The 23416-nt window shown below is 46.8% G+C and overlaps 7 non-coding genes across 7 annotated transcripts; all 7 read right to left on the bottom strand.

Moving 5' to 3' along the window:
* Window positions 1-623: 623 nt before the first annotated feature.
* trnan-guu (transfer RNA asparagine (anticodon GUU)) lies at window positions 624-697 on the bottom strand. The gene has a single exon. It is a non-coding gene; the product is annotated as a tRNA-Asn (tRNA).
* Window positions 698-3983: 3286 nt separating this feature from the next.
* Window positions 3984-4057, bottom strand: trnan-guu (transfer RNA asparagine (anticodon GUU)). Its single transcript has one exon. It is a non-coding gene; the product is annotated as a tRNA-Asn (tRNA).
* Window positions 4058-7342: 3285 nt separating this feature from the next.
* On the bottom strand, window positions 7343-7416 carry trnan-guu (transfer RNA asparagine (anticodon GUU)). The gene has a single exon. It is a non-coding gene; the product is annotated as a tRNA-Asn (tRNA).
* A 3286-nt stretch (window positions 7417-10702) lies between these two features.
* trnan-guu (transfer RNA asparagine (anticodon GUU)) lies at window positions 10703-10776 on the bottom strand. Its single transcript has one exon. It is a non-coding gene; the product is annotated as a tRNA-Asn (tRNA).
* A 3286-nt stretch (window positions 10777-14062) lies between these two features.
* On the bottom strand, window positions 14063-14136 carry trnan-guu (transfer RNA asparagine (anticodon GUU)). The gene has a single exon. It is a non-coding gene; the product is annotated as a tRNA-Asn (tRNA).
* A 3285-nt stretch (window positions 14137-17421) lies between these two features.
* trnan-guu (transfer RNA asparagine (anticodon GUU)) lies at window positions 17422-17495 on the bottom strand. Its single transcript has one exon. It is a non-coding gene; the product is annotated as a tRNA-Asn (tRNA).
* Window positions 17496-20781: 3286 nt separating this feature from the next.
* Window positions 20782-20855, bottom strand: trnan-guu (transfer RNA asparagine (anticodon GUU)). The gene has a single exon. It is a non-coding gene; the product is annotated as a tRNA-Asn (tRNA).
* Between the last annotated feature and the right edge of the window lie 2561 nt (window positions 20856-23416).

Raw genomic sequence — 23416 nt, forward strand, 5'->3', positions numbered from 1 at the left:
GAAATATTTTTCCCCCTCCACTGATTTGAATCTTAAAGAAGAAGCCGGGGAGCAAGCTCCCTTTCTTTTCGACGACATTTCTCATTTTGTACTCGGCAGGGTTCACACCTGCGAGGGGAAACCGCAATGGATTTCATGTACATCGCATTAACCACTCGGCCCACGAATACAGAACCACACTGACAGCTTGACTTCCCAGGCCTGTCTGCCTATGGAGCTGAGAAAGAGTGAATCATCGCAGAGTTTGTTTGAATCCAATCACTTCACAGTGATTCGAAAGGGTTAAATATCGGCACATGGTGTTTGCAGATATTTCGGTGTTTCACCCCAAAAGATGAAATGAACTTTCAGTTAGAAATTGCAGGAGGAACTCAGCAGGTCAGGCAACATCTGTGGAAAGAGAATCAGAGGCAACATTTCAAAATTGTGTTTTCACCGACAGGTACTGTCAAACCTGCCTAGTTTCTCTTTTGGTCTCGTCTTCTCAGCAAACGCAGTCCCTTCCGTTAGACATCAATTCAATTCAGAAACCCCTTTGTGGAGAAGATTTCCGTTTGGGGAAAATTTTCCTGACGCCATTAAAAGCGCACAGCTTCGAAGCCAAAGAAGGGCAGCGAACACACCGCCCCCGGGTGGGCTCGAACCACCAACCTTTCGGTTAACAGCCGAACGCGCTGACCAATTGCGCCACAGAGACAGGCGCTGACTTGGGCTGCACCATCGCCTGGTGATTTTATACTTCAGCCTCCCCGCCGAGAATTACAATTGTCGTCTATCAGTTTTACTTTTCCATAATCAAGCCTGGGAGATCTCTTGTGGAGATACCGGGGACAGTCTGCAGACACATCCATGTCACGAGGAACTAGCTTTCTTACTCCGGGGCCGTCGCCCTTCCAGCCTTTCAGTGTTTTGCCTGTTCCCGAGTTCTCTCGTTGGCTCGCAGGGGAGAAGGGGTTTGAATTCATGATGTGCAGGAACGACAATTCTTTCATTGTCTCAGATCAGTTCATGTGCCAAGAACATCAGAGTCAACCTCCCGGCCTCGTCAACAAGAGGACGGTGTCTGGACTGTCTCTGCTCAATCGGACCGGTCATCTTTCATTCTCCTCGAAATCCGCTTCGCAAAGTGTTTCTAAAGGTTCACAAAGCTGGAGACTGGGATTTCTGTGTTGCTTCATGAACATTTGAACATTTTTCCATTTCCTAACTGACAATATTTTGCCAAAATCTCTTCCAATTGTACGCCTTGCCTCATGTCCAGGGATGAGGAATTTCCATTTTGGGGAGACATTCCCAAGGTGGAGAATGTTCGCTTTGGAGCAAAGAAGGAAAACTGGAGATTTCCTGGGGCTGTTGGTCACGATGGAGGAAGAAGCGGTGGGAATGGGCAGTTTAATGATCAGAAGAACCAATTGCCACTGACCAGAGTCAGTTACCAGAGGACAGGGATTGAAGTTCTTGAATGAAAAGCAGCACTTGTGCCTAATAAACACAGAGAATACTGCAGAAAGCCAACGGGTCGAGCAGCATCTGTGGAAAGGGAAACAGAGCTGACGTTGTGAGTCTGGTACGTTGTTTGTTCAGAACCCGAGTTTCCTGCATGGCAATCAATTCCCAGACATGAGAAAACGGGTCTTTATTGAGACGGGTTTTGTGAAGTTTGAGCGATAATGCAACCAACAGGAAGTCATTTAAAATCGCCAGCGAAGAAATCATAGCCAGCAGGTTACCACCCTGGGCGGGGAGCCCCAAAGGATCTCTACGCCAACACCTTAAGTGTTCGGCCACAACTACACGCCCAAAGTTGTGGTCTAAACTTTCTCATGGAATAGTTCTAACAGGAAAGGTGAGTATTGGGATTGTCCTGTCCGCGCCATAGCCCCAACGGTTCCTGTTGCCCTGGATTTGATCAGGACAGAGGAGGCTGATGGGAGATCGAATTGAACTACACACATTGATGAGAGATAGAGCGGCTGGGAAGGATCCATTCCCATGCGTAGAGAGATTAATAATCAGGGCCGAAAATAAGGAGCCACTTCAAGAAATTTGGGGTTCATTCAGCAAAGCTAATGTATGACTGTTCACAGAAAATTGTGATGAAAGTCTCTCGAGTTATTTTGATGAGAAGTGTTGATGATGCTAATACAATCGATAGGATGAACGTAGATTGGTCAATGTATTTGGTGACAGTTCTGTTCTAGCCCTGTGAGCGAAACCTGGATCTGAAGGAGTAGAAGGGACATTAACAACATCGATCTGAAATTGGACACGTGACAAGGAACAGAGCCATCATGAACAGTTGGCTTTTGAACTGGAGAAGGTTTCTCGTGAAATTCGCTTGAGGCTTGAGGTATGCAAGGTCAAGATAATTTAGGTAAAACACGGAAACGCTATCCTCATTAGCAGACAGTGAAAGGATTACAAGACACAAATTAAACATTTTCGACAAGTGATACAGGGGACTGGGAAGATAAGTATTATAAACTGTGAACAGCAAAGTTCTGGAGCACAACACATACATTCAAAGACCGAAAACATCCAGGTCCTGATTAATCAGATTGCATTGTAGTGCATGTTTGCAAAACATCCACTTGCAATGTCCTACAAAAGAGTGACAAAACCCATCCCTGTCAGCCCAGGATAGAAAATCCGAAGGGATGAACGTTTGCTGATTTTCTGAAGATTCACAGAGCTTGGACTGGGTTTTGGTGATTGTTTCTTTTCCACTCCCAGGAGCCGCAGTGTTTGAGGCGTTGAGTTGGGGAGAATAAAATGTGCCCGTGAGCAGCATGTGGGGCTATTTCAGCTTCCCCTCATATGACTGCGCTGTGAGTTGACTCAGATGTTCTCAGGGACATTTACTGACGCGAGACAGTGAAAAGATTCTCATTCCCGCAGATCGGGAATTCAAACCGTATGCCGGCTACAGGACAATGAGAAAGATTAATTGGGGTGTGTGAAGAAGCTGTGAGCTGCATTTCAAACAGGGAGGTGGAGTCAGATGCATCATCCATTGGCCCCGGCCCTGTGCGTATCTCACGCCACCATGCTGCAGAGTTCTGACGTTAGCACGGACATGCGCAGCAATGGGTTCATTCACAAGGCGAACAACCAAAGATAATCACCGTCACTGATTCCCTTCCACAGGCCCAACTTGGTGAAGCAGTATCTTTCACTGGCAAAGGAAACACCCTTGTCCTCAGGTGCCTGCTTCATTTCGATCACGATTTCAAGCACCTCACTCTTCTAGTCTCATTTCCAAACACTTTGCTCATAGCCTCAAAAGAAGCTCTGCGGGTATCTGCTTGTTCCACCCGAACAGGCAGTGGGTTGCAGATTCCCACCAGTCCCAATTTGAGTGAAATATTTTTCCCCCTCCACTGATTTGAATCTTAAAGAAGAAGCCGGGGAGCAAGCTCCCTTTCTTTTCGACGACATTTCTCATTTTGTACTCGGCAGGGTTCACACCTGCGAGGGGAAACCGCAATGGATTTCATGTACATCGCATTAACCACTCGGCCCACGAATACAGAACCACACTGACAGCTTGACTTCCCAGGCCTGTCTGCCTATGGAGCTGAGAAAGAGTGAATCATCGCAGAGTTTGTTTGAATCTAATCACTTCACAGTGATTCGAAAGGGTTAAATATCGGCACATGGTGTTTGCAGATATTTCGGTGTTTCACCCCAAAAGATGAAATGAACTTTCAGTTAGAAATTGCAGGAGGAACTCAGCAGGTCAGGCAACATCTGTGGAAAGAGAATCAGAGGCAACATTTCAAAATTGTGTTTTCACCGACAGGTACTGTCAAACCTGCCTAGTTTCTCTTTTGGTCTCGTCTTCTCAGCAAACGCAGTCCCGTCCGTTAGACATCAATTCAATTCAGAAACCCCTTTGTGGAGAAGATTTCCGTTGGGGGAAAATTTTCCTGACGCCATTAAAAGCGCACAGCTTCGAAGCCAAAGAAGGGCAGCGAACACACCGCCCCTGGGTGGGCTCGAACCACCAACCTTTCGGTTAACAGCCGAACACGCTGACCAATTGCGCCACAGAGACAGGCGCTGACTTGGGCTGCACATCGCCTGGTGATTTTATAATTGAGCCTCCCCGCCGAGAATTACAGTTGTCGTCTATCAGTTTTACTTTTCCATAATCAAGCCTGGGAGATCTCTTGTGGAGATACCGGGGACAGTCTGTAGACACATCCATGTCACGAGGAACTAGCTTTCTTACTCCGGGGCCGTCGCCCTTCCAGCCTTTCAGTGTTTTGCCTGTTTCCGAGTTCTCTCGTTGGCTCGCAGGGGAGAAGGGGTTTGAATTCATGATGTGCAGGAACGACAATTCTTTCATTGTCTCAGATCAGTTCATGTGCCAAGAACATCAGAGTCAACCTCCCGGCCTCGTCAACAAGGGGACGGTGTCTGGACTGTCTCTGCTCAATCGGACCGGTCATCTTTCATTCTCCTCGAAATCCGCTTCGCAAAGTGTTTCTAAAGGTTCACAAAGCTGGAGACTGGGATTTCTGTGTTGCTTCATGAACATTTGAACATTTTTCCATTTCCTAACTGACAATATTTTGCCAAAATCTCTTCCAATTGTACGCCTTGCCTCATGTCCAGGGATGAGGAATTTCCATTTTGGGGAGACATTCCCAAGGTGGAGAATGTTCGCTTTGGAGCAAAGAAGGAAAACTGGAGATTTCCTGGGGCTGTTGGTCACGATGGAGGAAGAAGCGGTGGGAATGGGCAGTTTAATGATCAGAAGAACCAATTGCCACTGACCAGAGTCAGTTACCAGAGGACAGGGATTGAAGTTCTTGAATGAAAAGCAGCACTTGTGCCTAATAAACACAGAGAATACTGCAGAAAGCCAACGGGTCGAGCAGCATCTGTGGAAAGGGAAACAGAGCTGACGTTGTGAGTCTGGTACGTTGTTTGTTCAGAACCCGAGTTTCCTGCATGGCAATCAATTCCCAGACATGAGAAAACGGGTCTTTATTGAGACGGGTTTTGTGAAGTTTGAGCGATAATGCAACCAACAGGAAGTCATTTAAAATCGCCAGCGAAGAAATCATAGCCAGCAGGTTACCACCCTGGGCGGGGAGCCCCAAAGGATCTCTACGCCAACACCTTAAGTGTTCGGCCACAACTACACGCCCAAAGTTGTGGTCTAAACTTTCTCATGGAATAGTTCTAACAGGAAAGGTGAGTATTGGGATTGTCCTGTCCGCGCCATAGCCCCAACGGTTCCTGTTGCCCTGGATTTGATCAGGACAGAGGAGGCTGATGGGAGATCGAATTGAACTACACACATTGATGAGAGATAGAGCGGCTGGGAAGGATCCATTCCCATGCGTAGAGAGATTAATAATCAGGGCCGAAAATAAGGAGCCACTTCAAGAAATTTGGGGTTCATTCAGCAAAGCTAATGTATGACTGTTCACAGAAAATTGTGATGAAAGTCTCTCGAGTTATTTTGATGAGAAGTGTTGATGATGCTAATACAATCGATAGGATGAACGTAGATTGGTCAATGTATTTGGTGACAGTTCTGTTCTAGCCCTGTGAGCGAAACCTGGATCTGAAGGAGTAGAAGGGACATTAACAACATCGATCTGAAATTGGACACGTGACAAGGAACAGAGCCATCATGAACAGTTGGCTTTTGAACTGGAGAAGGTTTCTCGTGAAATTCGCTTGAGGCTTGAGGTATGCAAGGTCAAGATAATTTAGGTAAAACACGGAAACGCTATCCTCATTAGCAGACAGTGAAAGGATTACAAGACACAAATTAAACATTTTCGACAAGTGATACAGGGGACTGGGAAGATAAGTATTATAAACTGTGAACAGCAAAGTTCTGGAGCACAACACATACATTCAAAGACCGAAAACATCCAGGTCCTGATTAATCAGATTGCATTGTAGTGCATGTTTGCAAAACATCCACTTGCAATGTCCTACAAAAGAGTGACAAAACCCATCCCTGTCAGCCCAGGATAGAAAATCCGAAGGGATGAACGTTTGCTGATTTTCTGAAGATTCACAGAGCTTGGACTGGGTTTTGGTGATTGTTTCTTTTCCACTCCCAGGAGCCGCAGTGTTTGAGGCGTTGAGTTGGGGAGAATAAAATGTGCCCGTGAGCAGCATGTGGGGCTATTTCAGCTTCCCCTCATATGACTGCGCTGTGAGTTGACTCAGATGTTCTCAGGGACATTTACTGACGCGAGACAGTGAAAGGATTCTCATTCCCGCAGATCGGGAATTCAAACCGTATGCCGGCTACAGGACAATGAGAAAGATTAATTGGGGTGTGTGAAGAAGCTGTGAGCTGCATTTCAAACAGGGAGGTGGAGTCAGATGCATCATCCATTGGCCCCGGCCCTGTGCGTATCTCACGCCACCATGCTGCAGAGTTCTGACGTTAGCACGGACATGCGCAGCAATGGGTTCATTCACAAGGCGAACAACCAAAGATAATCACCGTCACTGATTCCCTTCCACAGGCCCAACTTGGTGAAGCAGTATCTTTCACTGGCAAAGGAAACACCCTTGTCCTCAGGTGCCTGCTTCATTTCGATCACGATTTCAAGCACCTCACTCTTCTAGTCTCATTTCCAAACACTTTGCTCATAGCCTCAAAAGAAGCTCTGCGGGTATCTGCTTGTTCCACCCGAACAGGCAGTGGGTTGCAGATTCCCACCAGTCCCAATTTGAGTGAAATATTTTTCCCCCTCCACTGATTTGAATCTTAAAGAAGAAGCCGGGGAGCAAGCTCCCTTTCTTTTCGACGACATTTCTCATTTTGTACTCGGCAGGGTTCACACCTGCGAGGGGAAACCGCAATGGATTTCATGTACATCGCATTAACCACTCGGCCCACGAATACAGAACCACACTGACAGCTTGACTTCCCAGGCCTGTCTGCCTATGGAGCTGAGAAAGAGTGAATCATCGCAGAGTTTGTTTGAATCCAATCACTTCACAGTGATTCGAAAGGGTTAAATATCGGCACATGGTGTTTGCAGATATTTCGGTGTTTCACCCCAAAAGATGAAATGAACTTTCAGTTAGAAATTGCAGGAGGAACTCAGCAGGTCAGGCAACATCTGTGGAAAGAGAATCAGAGGCAACATTTCAAAATTGTGTTTTCACCGACAGGTACTGTCAAACCTGCCTAGTTTCTCTTTTGGTCTCGTCTTCTCAGCAAACGCAGTCCCTTCCGTTAGACATCAATTCAATTCAGAAACCCCTTTGTGGAGAAGATTTCCGTTTGGGGAAAATTTTCCTGACGCCATTAAAAGCGCACAGCTTCGAAGCCAAAGAAGGGCAGCGAACACACCGCCCCCGGGTGGGCTCGAACCACCAACCTTTCGGTTAACAGCCGAACGCGCTGACCAATTGCGCCACAGAGACAGGCGCTGACTTGGGCTGCACCATCGCCTGGTGATTTTATACTTCAGCCTCCCCGCCGAGAATTACAATTGTCGTCTATCAGTTTTACTTTTCCATAATCAAGCCTGGGAGATCTCTTGTGGAGATACCGGGGACAGTCTGCAGACACATCCATGTCACGAGGAACTAGCTTTCTTACTCCGGGGCCGTCGCCCTTCCAGCCTTTCAGTGTTTTGCCTGTTCCCGAGTTCTCTCGTTGGCTCGCAGGGGAGAAGGGGTTTGAATTCATGATGTGCAGGAACGACAATTCTTTCATTGTCTCAGATCAGTTCATGTGCCAAGAACATCAGAGTCAACCTCCCGGCCTCGTCAACAAGGGGACGGTGTCTGGACTGTCTCTGCTCAATCGGACCGGTCATCTTTCATTCTCCTCGAAATCCGCTTCGCAAAGTGTTTCTAAAGGTTCACAAAGCTGGAGACTGGGATTTCTGTGTTGCTTCATGAACATTTGAACATTTTTCCATTTCCTAACTGACAATATTTTGCCAAAATCTCTTCCAATTGTACGCCTTGCCTCATGTCCAGGGATGAGGAATTTCCATTTTGGGGAGACATTCCCAAGGTGGAGAATGTTCGCTTTGGAGCAAAGAAGGAAAACTGGAGATTTCCTGGGGCTGTTGGTCACGATGGAGGAAGAAGCGGTGGGAATGGGCAGTTTAATGATCAGAAGAACCAATTGCCACTGACCAGAGTCAGTTACCAGAGGACAGGGATTGAAGTTCTTGAATGAAAAGCAGCACTTGTGCCTAATAAACACAGAGAATACTGCAGAAAGCCAACGGGTCGAGCAGCATCTGTGGAAAGGGAAACAGAGCTGACGTTGTGAGTCTGGTACGTTGTTTGTTCAGAACCCGAGTTTCCTGCATGGCAATCAATTCCCAGACATGAGAAAACGGGTCTTTATTGAGACGGGTTTTGTGAAGTTTGAGCGATAATGCAACCAACAGGAAGTCATTTAAAATCGCCAGCGAAGAAATCATAGCCAGCAGGTTACCACCCTGAGCGGGGAGCCCCAAAGGATCTCTACGCCAACACCTTAAGTGTTCGGCCACAACTACACGCCCAAAGTTGTGGTCTAAACTTTCTCATGGAATAGTTCTAACAGGAAAGGTGAGTATTGGGATTGTCCTGTCCGCGCCATAGCCCCAACGGTTCCTGTTGCCCTGGATTTGATCAGGACAGAGGAGGCTGATGGGAGATCGAATTGAACTACACACATTGATGAGAGATAGAGCGGCTGGGAAGGATCCATTCCCATGCGTAGAGAGATTAATAATCAGGGCCGAAAATAAGGAGCCACTTCAAGAAATTTGGGGTTCATTCAGCAAAGCTAATGTATGACTGTTCACAGAAAATTGTGATGAAAGTCTCTCGAGTTATTTTGATGAGAAGTGTTGATGATGCTAATACAATCGATAGGATGAACGTAGATTGGTCAATGTATTTGGTGACAGTTCTGTTCTAGCCCTGTGAGCGAAACCTGGATCTGAAGGAGTAGAAGGGACATTAACAACATCGATCTGAAATTGGACACGTGACAAGGAACAGAGCCATCATGAACAGTTGGCTTTTGAACTGGAGAAGGTTTCTCGTGAAATTCGCTTGAGGCTTGAGGTATGCAAGGTCAAGATAATTTAGGTAAAACACGGAAACGCTATCCTCATTAGCAGACAGTGAAAGGATTACAAGACACAAATTAAACATTTTCGACAAGTGATACAGGGGACTGGGAAGATAAGTATTATAAACTGTGAACAGCAAAGTTCTGGAGCACAACACATACATTCAAAGACCGAAAACATCCAGGTCCTGATTAATCAGATTGCATTGTAGTGCATGTTTGCAAAACATCCACTTGCAATGTCCTACAAAAGAGTGACAAAACCCATCCCTGTCAGCCCAGGATAGAAAATCCGAAGGGATGAACGTTTGCTGATTTTCTGAAGATTCACAGAGCTTGGACTGGGTTTTGGTGATTGTTTCTTTTCCACTCCCAGGAGCCGCAGTGTTTGAGGCGTTGAGTTGGGGAGAATAAAATGTGCCCGTGAGCAGCATGTGGGGCTATTTCAGCTTCCCCTCATATGACTGCGCTGTGAGTTGACTCAGATGTTCTCAGGGACATTTACTGACGCGAGACAGTGAAAGGATTCTCATTCCCGCAGATCGGGAATTCAAACCGTATGCCGGCTACAGGACAATGAGAAAGATTAATTGGGGTGTGTGAAGAAGCTGTGAGCTGCATTTCAAACAGGGAGGTGGAGTCAGATGCATCATCCATTGGCCCCGGCCCTGTGCGTATCTCACGCCACCATGCTGCAGAGTTCTGACGTTAGCACGGACATGCGCAGCAATGGGTTCATTCACAAGGCGAACAACCAAAGATAATCACCGTCACTGATTCCCTTCCACAGGCCCAACTTAGTGAAGCAGTATCTTTCACTGGCAAAGGAAACACCCTTGTCCTCAGGTGCCTGCTTCATTTCGATCACGATTTCAAGCACCTCACTCTTCTAGTCTCATTTCCAAACACTTTGCTCATAGCCTCAAAAGAAGCTCTGCGGGTATCTGCTTGTTCCACCCGAACAGGCAGTGGGTTGCAGATTCCCACCAGTCCCAATTTGAGTGAAATATTTTTCCCCCTCCACTGATTTGAATCTTAAAGAAGAAGCCGGGGAGCAAGCTCCCTTTCTTTTCGACGACATTTCTCATTTTGTACTCGGCAGGGTTCACACCTGCGAGGGGAAACCGCAATGGATTTCATGTACATCGCATTAACCACTCGGCCCACGAATACAGAACCACACTGACAGCTTGACTTCCCAGGCCTGTCTGCCTATGGAGCTGAGAAAGAGTGAATCATCGCAGAGTTTGTTTGAATCCAATCACTTCACAGTGATTCGAAAGGGTTAAATATCGGCACATGGTGTTTGCAGATATTTCGGTGTTTCACCCCAAAAGATGAAATGAACTTTCAGTTAGAAATTGCAGGAGGAACTCAGCAGGTCAGGCAACATCTGTGGAAAGAGAATCAGAGGCAACATTTCAAAATTGTGTTTTCACCGACAGGTACTGTCAAACCTGCCTAGTTTCTCTTTTGGTCTCGTCTTCTCAGCAAACGCAGTCCCTTCCGTTAGACATCAATTCAATTCAGAAACCCCTTTGTGGAGAAGATTTCCGTTTGGGGAAAATTTTCCTGACGCCATTAAAAGCGCACAGCTTCGAAGCCAAAGAAGGGCAGCGAACACACCGCCCCCGGGTGGGCTCGAACCACCAACCTTTCGGTTAACAGCCGAACGCGCTGACCAATTGCGCCACAGAGACAGGCGCTGACTTGGGCTGCACCATCGCCTGGTGATTTTATACTTCAGCCTCCCCGCCGAGAATTACAATTGTCGTCTATCAGTTTTACTTTTCCATAATCAAGCCTGGGAGATCTCTTGTGGAGATACCGGGGACAGTCTGCAGACACATCCATGTCACGAGGAACTAGCTTTCTTACTCCGGGGCCGTCGCCCTTCCAGCCTTTCAGTGTTTTGCCTGTTCCCGAGTTCTCTCGTTGGCTCGCAGGGGAGAAGGGGTTTGAATTCATGATGTGCAGGAACGACAATTCTTTCATTGTCTCAGATCAGTTCATGTGCCAAGAACATCAGAGTCAACCTCCCGGCCTCGTCAACAAGAGGACGGTGTCTGGACTGTCTCTGCTCAATCGGACCGGTCATCTTTCATTCTCCTCGAAATCCGCTTCGCAAAGTGTTTCTAAAGGTTCACAAAGCTGGAGACTGGGATTTCTGTGTTGCTTCATGAACATTTGAACATTTTTCCATTTCCTAACTGACAATATTTTGCCAAAATCTCTTCCAATTGTACGCCTTGCCTCATGTCCAGGGATGAGGAATTTCCATTTTGGGGAGACATTCCCAAGGTGGAGAATGTTCGCTTTGGAGCAAAGAAGGAAAACTGGAGATTTCCTGGGGCTGTTGGTCACGATGGAGGAAGAAGCGGTGGGAATGGGCAGTTTAATGATCAGAAGAACCAATTGCCACTGACCAGAGTCAGTTACCAGAGGACAGGGATTGAAGTTCTTGAATGAAAAGCAGCACTTGTGCCTAATAAACACAGAGAATACTGCAGAAAGCCAACGGGTCGAGCAGCATCTGTGGAAAGGGAAACAGAGCTGACGTTGTGAGTCTGGTACGTTGTTTGTTCAGAACCCGAGTTTCCTGCATGGCAATCAATTCCCAGACATGAGAAAACGGGTCTTTATTGAGACGGGTTTTGTGAAGTTTGAGCGATAATGCAACCAACAGGAAGTCATTTAAAATCGCCAGCGAAGAAATCATAGCCAGCAGGTTACCACCCTGGGCGGGGAGCCCCAAAGGATCTCTACGCCAACACCTTAAGTGTTCGGCCACAACTACACGCCCAAAGTTGTGGTCTAAACTTTCTCATGGAATAGTTCTAACAGGAAAGGTGAGTATTGGGATTGTCCTGTCCGCGCCATAGCCCCAACGGTTCCTGTTGCCCTGGATTTGATCAGGACAGAGGAGGCTGATGGGAGATCGAATTGAACTACACACATTGATGAGAGATAGAGCGGCTGGGAAGGATCCATTCCCATGCGTAGAGAGATTAATAATCAGGGCCGAAAATAAGGAGCCACTTCAAGAAATTTGGGGTTCATTCAGCAAAGCTAATGTATGACTGTTCACAGAAAATTGTGATGAAAGTCTCTCGAGTTATTTTGATGAGAAGTGTTGATGATGCTAATACAATCGATAGGATGAACGTAGATTGGTCAATGTATTTGGTGACAGTTCTGTTCTAGCCCTGTGAGCGAAACCTGGATCTGAAGGAGTAGAAGGGACATTAACAACATCGATCTGAAATTGGACACGTGACAAGGAACAGAGCCATCATGAACAGTTGGCTTTTGAACTGGAGAAGGTTTCTCGTGAAATTCGCTTGAGGCTTGAGGTATGCAAGGTCAAGATAATTTAGGTAAAACACGGAAACGCTATCCTCATTAGCAGACAGTGAAAGGATTACAAGACACAAATTAAACATTTTCGACAAGTGATACAGGGGACTGGGAAGATAAGTATTATAAACTGTGAACAGCAAAGTTCTGGAGCACAACACATACATTCAAAGACCGAAAACATCCAGGTCCTGATTAATCAGATTGCATTGTAGTGCATGTTTGCAAAACATCCACTTGCAATGTCCTACAAAAGAGTGACAAAACCCATCCCTGTCAGCCCAGGATAGAAAATCCGAAGGGATGAACGTTTGCTGATTTTCTGAAGATTCACAGAGCTTGGACTGGGTTTTGGTGATTGTTTCTTTTCCACTCCCAGGAGCCGCAGTGTTTGAGGCGTTGAGTTGGGGAGAATAAAATGTGCCCGTGAGCAGCATGTGGGGCTATTTCAGCTTCCCCTCATATGACTGCGCTGTGAGTTGACTCAGATGTTCTCAGGGACATTTACTGACGCGAGACAGTGAAAAGATTCTCATTCCCGCAGATCGGGAATTCAAACCGTATGCCGGCTACAGGACAATGAGAAAGATTAATTGGGGTGTGTGAAGAAGCTGTGAGCTGCATTTCAAACAGGGAGGTGGAGTCAGATGCATCATCCATTGGCCCCGGCCCTGTGCGTATCTCACGCCACCATGCTGCAGAGTTCTGACGTTAGCACGGACATGCGCAGCAATGGGTTCATTCACAAGGCGAACAACCAAAGATAATCACCGTCACTGATTCCCTTCCACAGGCCCAACTTGGTGAAGCAGTATCTTTCACTGGCAAAGGAAACACCCTTGTCCTCAGGTGCCTGCTTCATTTCGATCACGATTTCAAGCACCTCACTCTTCTAGTCTCATTTCCAAACACTTTGCTCATAGCCTCAAAAGAAGCTCTGCGGGTATCTGCTTGTTCCACCCGAACAGGCAGTGGGTTGCAGATTCCCACCAGTCCCAATTTGAGTGAAATATTTTTCCCCCTCCACTGATTTGAATCTTAAAGAAGAAGCCGGGGAGCAAGCTCCCTTTCTTTTCGACGACATTTCTCATTTTGTACTCGGCAGGGTTCACACCTGCGAGGGGAAACCGCAATGGATTTCATGTACATCGCATTAACCACTCGGCCCACGAATACAGAACCACACTGACAGCTTGACTTCCCAGGCCTGTCTGCCTATGGAGCTGAGAAAGAGTGAATCATCGCAGAGTTTGTTTGAATCTAATCACTTCACAGTGATTCGAAAGGGTTAAATATCGGCACATGGTGTTTGCAGATATTTCGGTGTTTCACCCCAAAAGATGAAATGAACTTTCAGTTAGAAATTGCAGGAGGAACTCAGCAGGTCAGGCAACATCTGTGGAAAGAGAATCAGAGGCAACATTTCAAAATTGTGTTTTCACCGACAGGTACTGTCAAACCTGCCTAGTTTCTCTTTTGGTCTCGTCTTCTCAGCAAACGCAGTCCCGTCCGTTAGACATCAATTCAATTCAGAAACCCCTTTGTGGAGAAGATTTCCGTTGGGGGAAAATTTTCCTGACGCCATTAAAAGCGCACAGCTTCGAAGCCAAAGAAGGGCAGCGAACACACCGCCCCTGGGTGGGCTCGAACCACCAACCTTTCGGTTAACAGCCGAACGCGCTGACCAATTGCGCCACAGAGACAGGCGCTGACTTGGGCTGCACATCGCCTGGTGATTTTATAATTCAGCCTCCCCGCCGAGAATTACAGTTGTCGTCTATCAGTTTTACTTTTCCATAATCAAGCCTGGGAGATCTCTTGTGGAGATACCGGGGACAGTCTGCAGACACATCCATGTCACGAGGAACTAGCTTTCTTACTCCGGGGCCGTCGCCCTTCCAGCCTTTCAGCGTTTTGCCTGTTTCCGAGTTCTCTCGTTGGCTCGCAGGGGAGAAGGGGTTTGAATTCATGATGTGCAGGAACGACAATTCTTTCATTGTCTCAGATCAGTTCATGTGCCAAGAACATCAGAGTCAACCTCCCGGCCTCGTCAACAAGGGGACGGTGTCTGGACTGTCTCTGCTCAATCGGACCGGTCATCTTTCATTCTCCTCGAAATCCGCTTCGCAAAGTGTTTCTAAAGGTTCACAAAGCTGGAGACTGGGATTTCTGTGTTGCTTCATGAACATTTGAACATTTTTCCATTTCCTAACTGACAATATTTTGCCAAAATCTCTTCCAATTGTACGCCTTGCCTCATGTCCAGGGATGAGGAATTTCCATTTTGGGGAGACATTCCCAAGGTGGAGAATGTTCGCTTTGGAGCAAAGAAGGAAAACTGAAGATTTCCTGGGGCTGTTGGTCACGATGGAGGAAGAAGCGGTGGGAATGGGCAGTTTAATGATCAGAAGAACCAATTGCCACTGACCAGAGTCAGTTACCAGAGGACAGGGATTGAAGTTCTTGAATGAAAAGCAGCACTTGTGCCTAATAAACACAGAGAATACTGCAGAAAGCCAACGGGTCGAGCAGCATCTGTGGAAAGGGAAACAGAGCTGACGTTGTGAGTCTGGTACGTTGTTTGTTCAGAACCCGAGTTTCCTGCATGGCAATCAATTCCCAGACATGAGAAAACGGGTCTTTATTGAGACGGGTTTTGTGAAGTTTGAGCGATAATGCAACCAACAGGAAGTCATTTAAAATCGCCAGCGAAGAAATCATAGCCAGCAGGTTACCACCCTGGGCGGGGAGCCCCAAAGGATCTCTACGCCAACACCTTAAGTGTTCGGCCACAACTACACGCCCAAAGTTGTGGTCTAAACTTTCTCATGGAATAGTTCTAACAGGAAAGGTGAGTATTGGGATTGTCCTGTCCGCGCCATAGCCCCAACGGTTCCTGTTGCCCTGGATTTGATCAGGACAGAGGAGGCTGATGGGAGATCGAATTGAACTACACACATTGATGAGAGATAGAGCGGCTGGGAAGGATCCATTCCCATGCGTAGAGAGATTAATAATCAGGGCCGAAAATAAGGAGCCACTTCAAGAAATTTGGGGTTCATTCAGCAAAGCTAATGTATGACTGTTCACAGAAAATTGTGATGAAAGTCTCTCGAGTTATTTTGATGAGAAGTGTTGATGATGCTAATACAATCGATAGGATGAACGTAGATTGGTCAATGTATTTGGTGACAGTTCTGTTCTAGCCCTGTGAGCGAAACCTGGATCTGAAGGAGTAGAAGGGACATTAACAACATCGATCTGAAATTGGACACGTGACAAGGAACAGAGCCATCATGAACAGTTGGCTTTTGAACTGGAGAAGGTTTCTCGTGAAATTCGCTTGAGGCTTGAGGTATGCAAGGTCAAGATAATTTAGGTAAAACACGGAAACGCTATCCTCATTAGCAGACAGTGAAAGGATTACAAGACACAAATTAAACATTTTCGACAAGTGATACAGGGGACTGGGAAGATAAGTATTATAAACTGTGAACAGCAAAGTTCTGGAGCACAACACATACATTCAAAGACCGAAAACATCCAGGTCCTGATTAATCAGATTGCATTGTAGTGCATGTTTGCAAAACATCCACTTGCAATGTCCTACAAAAGAGTGACAAAACCCATCCCTGTCAGCCCAGGATAGAAAATCCGAAGGGATGAACGTTTGCTGATTTTCTGAAGATTCACAGAGCTTGGACTGGGTTTTGGTGATTGTTTCTTTTCCACTCCCAGGAGCCGCAGTGTTTGAGGCGTTGAGTTGGGGAGAATAAAATGTGCCCGTGAGCAGCATGTGGGGCTATTTCAGCTTCCCCTCATATGACTGCGCTGTGAGTTGACTCAGATGTTCTCAGGGACATTTACTGACGCGAGACAGTGAAAGGATTCTCATTCCCGCAGATCGGGAATTCAAACCGTATGCCGGCTACAGGACAATGAGAAAGATTAATTGGGGTGTGTGAAGAAGCTGTGAGCTGCATTTCAAACAGGGAGGTGGAGTCAGATGCATCATCCATTGGCCCCGGCCCTGTGCGTATCTCACGCCACCATGCTGCAGAGTTCTGACGTTAGCACGGACATGCGCAGCAATGGGTTCATTCACAAGGCGAACAACCAAAGATAATCACCGTCACTGATTCCCTTCCACAGGCCCAACTTGGTGAAGCAGTATCTTTCACTGGCAAAGGAAACACCCTTGTCCTCAGGTGCCTGCTTCATTTCGATCACGATTTCAAGCACCTCACTCTTCTAGTCTCATTTCCAAACACTTTGCTCATAGCCTCAAAAGAAGCTCTGCGGGTATCTGCTTGTTCCACCCGAACAGGCAGTGGGTTGCAGATTCCCACCAGTCCCAATTTGAGTGAAATATTTTTCCCCCTCCACTGATTTGAATCTTAAAGAAGAAGCCGGGGAGCAAGCTCCCTTTCTTTTCGACGACATTTCTCATTTTGTACTCGGCAGGGTTCACACCTGCGAGGGGAAACCGCAATGGATTTCATGTACATCGCATTAACCACTCGGCCCACGAATACAGAACCACACTGACAGCTTGACTTCCCAGGCCTGTCTGCCTATGGAGCTGAGAAAGAGTGAATCATCGCAGAGTTTGTTTGAATCCAATCACTTCACAGTGATTCGAAAGGGTTAAATATCGGCACATGGTGTTTGCAGATATTTCGGTGTTTCACCCCAAAAGATGAAATGAACTTTCAGTTAGAAATTGCAGGAGGAACTCAGCAGGTCAGGCAACATCTGTGGAAAGAGAATCAGAGGCAACATTTCAAAATTGTGTTTTCACCGACAGGTACTGTCAAACCTGCCTAGTTTCTCTTTTGGTCTCGTCTTCTCAGCAAACGCAGTCCCTTCCGTTAGACATCAATTCAATTCAGAAACCCCTTTGTGGAGAAGATTTCCGTTGGGGGAAAATTTTCCTGACGCCATTAAAAGCGCACAGCTTCGAAGCCAAAGAAGGGCAGCGAACACACCGCCCCTGGGTGGGCTCGAACCACCAACCTTTCGGTTAACAGCCGAACGCGCTGACCAATTGCGCCACAGAGACAGGCGCTGACTTGGGCTGCACCATCGCCTGGTGATTTTATACTTCAGCCTCCCCGCCGAGAATTACAATTGTCGTCTATCAGTTTTACTTTTCCATAATCAAGCCTGGGAGATCTCTTGTGGAGATACCGGGGACAGTCTGCAGACACATCCATGTCACGAGGAACTAGCTTTCTTACTCCGGGGCCGTCGCCCTTCCAGCCTTTCAGTGTTTTGCCTGTTCCCGAGTTCTCTCGTTGGCTCGCAGGGGAGAAGGGGTTTGAATTCATGATGTGCAGGAACGACAATTCTTTCATTGTCTCAGATCAGTTCATGTGCCAAGAACATCAGAGTCAACCTCCCGGCCTCGTCAACAAGGGGACGGTGTCTGGACTGTCTCTGCTCAATCGGACCGGTCATCTTTCATTCTCCTCGAAATCCGCTTCGCAAAGTGTTTCTAAAGGTTCACAAAGCTGGAGACTGGGATTTCTGTGTTGCTTCATGAACATTTGAACATTTTTCCATTTCCTAACTGACAATATTTTGCCAAAATCTCTTCCAATTGTACGCCTTGCCTCATGTCCAGGGATGAGGAATTTCCATTTTGGGGAGACATTCCCAAGGTGGAGAATGTTCGCTTTGGAGCAAAGAAGGAAAACTGGAGATTTCCTGGGGCTGTTGGTCACGATGGAGGAAGAAGCGGTGGGAATGGGCAGTTTAATGATCAGAAGAACCAATTGCCACTGACCAGAGTCAGTTACCAGAGGACAGGGATTGAAGTTCTTGAATGAAAAGCAGCACTTGTGCCTAATAAACACAGAGAATACTGCAGAAAGCCAACGGGTCGAGCAGCATCTGTGGAAAGGGAAACAGAGCTGACGTTGTGAGTCTGGTACGTTGTTTGTTCAGAACCCGAGTTTCCTGCATGGCAATCAATTCCCAGACATGAGAAAACGGGTCTTTATTGAGACGGGTTTTGTGAAGTTTGAGCGATAATGCAACCAACAGGAAGTCATTTAAAATCGCCAGCGAAGAAATCATAGCCAGCAGGTTACCACCCTGGGCGGGGAGCCCCAAAGGATCTCTACGCCAACACCTTAAGTGTTCGGCCACAACTACACGCCCAAAGTTGTGGTCTAAACTTTCTCATGGAATAGTTCTAACAGGAAAGGTGAGTATTGGGATTGTCCTGTCCGCGCCATAGCCCCAACGGTTCCTGTTGCCCTGGATTTGATCAGGACAGAGGAGGCTGATGGGAGATCGAATTGAACTACACACATTGATGAGAGATAGAGCGGCTGGGAAGGATCCATTCCCATGCGTAGAGAGATTAATAATCAGGGCCGAAAATAAGGAGCCACTTCAAGAAATTTGGGGTTCATTCAGCAAAGCTAATGTATGACTGTTCACAGAAAATTGTGATGAAAGTCTCTCGAGTTATTTTGATGAGAAGTGTTGATGATGCTAATACAATCGATAGGATGAACGTAGATTGGTCAATGTATTTGGTGACAGTTCTGTTCTAGCCCTGTGAGCGAAACCTGGATCTGAAGGAGTAGAAGGGACATTAACAACATCGATCTGAAATTGGACACGTGACAAGGAACAGAGCCATCATGAACAGTTGGCTTTTGAACTGGAGAAGGTTTCTCGTGAAATTCGCTTGAGGCTTGAGGTATGCAAGGTCAAGATAATTTAGGTAAAACACGGAAACGCTATCCTCATTAGCAGACAGTGAAAGGATTACAAGACACAAATTAAACATTTTCGACAAGTGATACAGGGGACTGGGAAGATAAGTATTATAAACTGTGAACAGCAAAGTTCTGGAGCACAACACATACATTCAAAGACCGAAAACATCCAGGTCCTGATTAATCAGATTGCATTGTAGTGCATGTTTGCAAAACATCCACTTGCAATGTCCTACAAAAGAGTGACAAAACCCATCCCTGTCAGCCCAGGATAGAAAATCCGAAGGGATGAACGTTTGCTGATTTTCTGAAGATTCACAGAGCTTGGACTGGGTTTTGGTGATTGTTTCTTTTCCACTCCCAGGAGCCGCAGTGTTTGAGGCGTTGAGTTGGGGAGAATAAAATGTGCCCGTGAGCAGCATGTGGGGCTATTTCAGCTTCCCCTCATATGACTGCGCTGTGAGTTGACTCAGATGTTCTCAGGGACATTTACTGACGCGAGACAGTGAAAGGATTCTCATTCCCGCAGATCGGGAATTCAAACCGTATGCCGGCTACAGGACAATGAGAAAGATTAATTGGGGTGTGTGAAGAAGCTGTGAGCTGCATTTCAAACAGGGAGGTGGAGTCAGATGCATCATCCATTGGCCCCGGCCCTGTGCGTATCTCACGCCACCATGCTGCAGAGTTCTGACGTTAGCACGGACATGCGCAGCAATGGGTTCATTCACAAGGCGAACAACCAAAGATAATCACCGTCACTGATTCCCTTCCACAGGCCCAACTTGGTGAAGCAGTATCTTTCACTGGCAAAGGAAACACCCTTGTCCTCAGGTGCCTGCTTCATTTCGATCACGATTTCAAGCACCTCACTCTTCTAGTCTCATTTCCAAACACTTTGCTCATAGCCTCAAAAGAAGCTCTGCGGGTATCTGCTTGTTCCACCCGAACAGGCAGTGGGTTGCAGATTCCCACCAGTCCCAATTTGAGTGAAATATTTTTCCCCCTCCACTGATTTGAATCTTAAAGAAGAAGCCGGGGAGCAAGCTCCCTTTCTTTTCGACGACATTTCTCATTTTGTACTCGGCAGGGTTCACACCTGCGAGGGGAAACCGCAATGGATTTCATGTACATCGCATTAACCACTCGGCCCACGAATACAGAACCACACTGACAGCTTGACTTCCCAGGCCTGTCTGCCTATGGAGCTGAGAAAGAGTGAATCATCGCAGAGTTTGTTTGAATCCAATCACTTCACAGTGATTCGAAAGGGTTAAATATCGGCACATGGTGTTTGCAGATATTTCGGTGTTTCACCCCAAAAGATGAAATGAACTTTCAGTTAGAAATTGCAGGAGGAACTCAGCAGGTCAGGCAACATCTGTGGAAAGAGAATCAGAGGCAACATTTCAAAATTGTGTTTTCACCGACAGGTACTGTCAAACCTGCCTAGTTTCTCTTTTGGTCTCGTCTTCTCAGCAAACGCAGTCCCTTCCGTTAGACATCAATTCAATTCAGAAACCCCTTTGTGGAGAAGATTTCCGTTGGGGGAAAATTTTCCTGACGCCATTAAAAGCGCACAGCTTCGAAGCCAAAGAAGGGCAGCGAACACACCGCCCCTGGGTGGGCTCGAACCACCAACCTTTCGGTTAACAGCCGAACGCGCTGACCAATTGCGCCACAGAGACAGGCGCTGACTTGGGCTGCACCATCGCCTGGTGATTTTATACTTCAGCCTCCCCGCCGAGAATTACAATTGTCGTCTATCAGTTTTACTTTTCCATAATCAAGCCTGGGAGATCTCTTGTGGAGATACCGGGGACAGTCTGCAGACACATCCATGTCACGAGGAACTAGCTTTCTTACTCCGGGGCCGTCGCCCTTCCAGCCTTTCAGTGTTTTGCCTGTTCCCGAGTTCTCTCGTTGGCTCGCAGGGGAGAAGGGGTTTGAATTCATGATGTGCAGGAACGACAATTCTTTCATTGTCTCAGATCAGTTCATGTGCCAAGAACATCAGAGTCAACCTCCCGGCCTCGTCAACAAGGGGACGGTGTCTGGACTGTCTCTGCTCAATCGGACCGGTCATCTTTCATTCTCCTCGAAATCCGCTTCGCAAAGTGTTTCTAAAGGTTCACAAAGCTGGAGACTGGGATTTCTGTGTTGCTTCATGAACATTTGAACATTTTTCCATTTCCTAACTGACAATATTTTGCCAAAATCTCTTCCAATTGTACGCCTTGCCTCATGTCCAGGGATGAGGAATTTCCATTTTGGGGAGACATTCCCAAGGTGGAGAATGTTCGCTTTGGAGCAAAGAAGGAAAACTGGAGATTTCCTGGGGCTGTTGGTCACGATGGAGGAAGAAGCGGTGGGAATGGGCAGTTTAATGATCAGAAGAACCAATTGCCACTGACCAGAGTCAGTTACCAGAGGACAGGGATTGAAGTTCTTGAATGAAAAGCAGCACTTGTGCCTAATAAACACAGAGAATACTGCAGAAAGCCAACGGGTCGAGCAGCATCTGTGGAAAGGGAAACAGAGCTGACGTTGTGAGTCTGGTACGTTGTTTGTTCAGAACCCGAGTTTCCTGCATGGCAATCAATTCCCAGACATGAGAAAACGGGTCTTTATTGAGACGGGTTTTGTGAAGTTTGAGCGATAATGCAACCAACAGGAAGTCATTTAAAATCGCCAGCGAAGAAATCATAGCCAGCAGGTTACCACCCTGGGCGGGGAGCCCCAAAGGATCTCTACGCCAACACCTTAAGTGTTCGGCCACAACTACACGCCCAAAGTTGTGGTCTAAACTTTCTCATGGAATAGTTCTAACAGGAAAGGTGAGTATTGGGATTGTCCTGTCCGCGCCATAGCCCCAACGGTTCCTGTTGCCCTGGATTTGATCAGGACAGAGGAGGCTGATGGGAGATCGAATTGAACTACACACATTGATGAGAGATAGAGCGGCTGGGAAGGATCCATTCCCATGCGTAGAGAGATTAATAATCAGGGCCGAAAATAAGGAGCCACTTCAAGAAATTTGGGGTTCATTCAGCAAAGCTAATGTATGACTGTTCACAGAAAATTGTGATGAAAGTCTCTCGAGTTATTTTGATGAGAAGTGTTGATGATGCTAATACAATCGATAGGATGAACGTAGATTGGTCAATGTATTTGGTGACAGTTCTGTTCTAGCCCTGTGAGCGAAACCTGGATCTGAAGGAGTAGAAGGGACATTAACAACATCGATCTGAAATTGGACACGTGACAAGGAACAGAGCCATCATGAACAGTTGGCTTTTGAACTGGAGAAGGTTTCTCGTGAAATTCGCTTGAGGCTTGAGGTATGCAAGGTCAAGATAATTTAGGTAAAACACGGAAACGCTATCCTCATTAGCAGACAGTGAAAGGATTACAAGACACAAATTAAACATTTTCGACAAGTGATACAGGGGACTGGGAAGATAAGTATTATAAACTGTGAACAGCAAAGTTCTGGAGCACAACACATACATTCAAAGACCGAAAACATCCAGGTCCTGATTAATCAGATTGCATTGTAGTGCATGTTTGCAAAACATCCACTTGCAATGTCCTACAAAAGAGTGACAAAACCCATCCCTGTCAGCCCAGGATAGAAAATCCGAAGGGATGAACGTTTGCTGATTTTCTGAAGATTCACAGAGCTTGGACTGGGTTTTGGTGATTGTTTCTTTTCCACTCCCAGGAGCCGCAGTGTTTGAGGCGTTGAGTTGGGGAGAATAAAATGTGCCCGTGAGCAGCATGTGGGGCTATTTCAGCTTCCCCTCATATGACTGCGCTGTGAGTTGACTCAGATGTTCTCAGGGACATTTACTGACGCGAGACAGTGAAAGGATTCTCATTCCCGCAGATCGGGAATTCAAACCGTATGCCGGCTACAGGACAATGAGAAAGATTAATTGGGGTGTGTGAAGAAGCTGTGAGCTGCATTTCAAACAGGGAGGTGGAGTCAGATGCATCATCCATTGGCCCCGGCCCTGTGCGTATCTCACGCCACCATGCTGCAGAGTTCTGACGTTAGCACGGACATGCGCAGCAATGGGTTCATTCACAAGGCGAACAACCAAAGATAATCACCGTCACTGATTCCCTTCCACAGGCCCAACTTGGTGAAGCAGTATCTTTCACTGGCAAAGGAAACACCCTTGTCCTCAGGTGCCTGCTTCATTTCGATCACGATTTCAAGCACCTCACTCTTCTAGTCTCATTT

The sequence above is a fragment of the Chiloscyllium punctatum genome, chromosome 36, assembly GCF_047496795.1.
Source record: "Chiloscyllium punctatum isolate Juve2018m chromosome 36, sChiPun1.3, whole genome shotgun sequence".
Classification (NCBI taxonomy): Eukaryota; Metazoa; Chordata; class Chondrichthyes; order Orectolobiformes; family Hemiscylliidae; genus Chiloscyllium; species Chiloscyllium punctatum.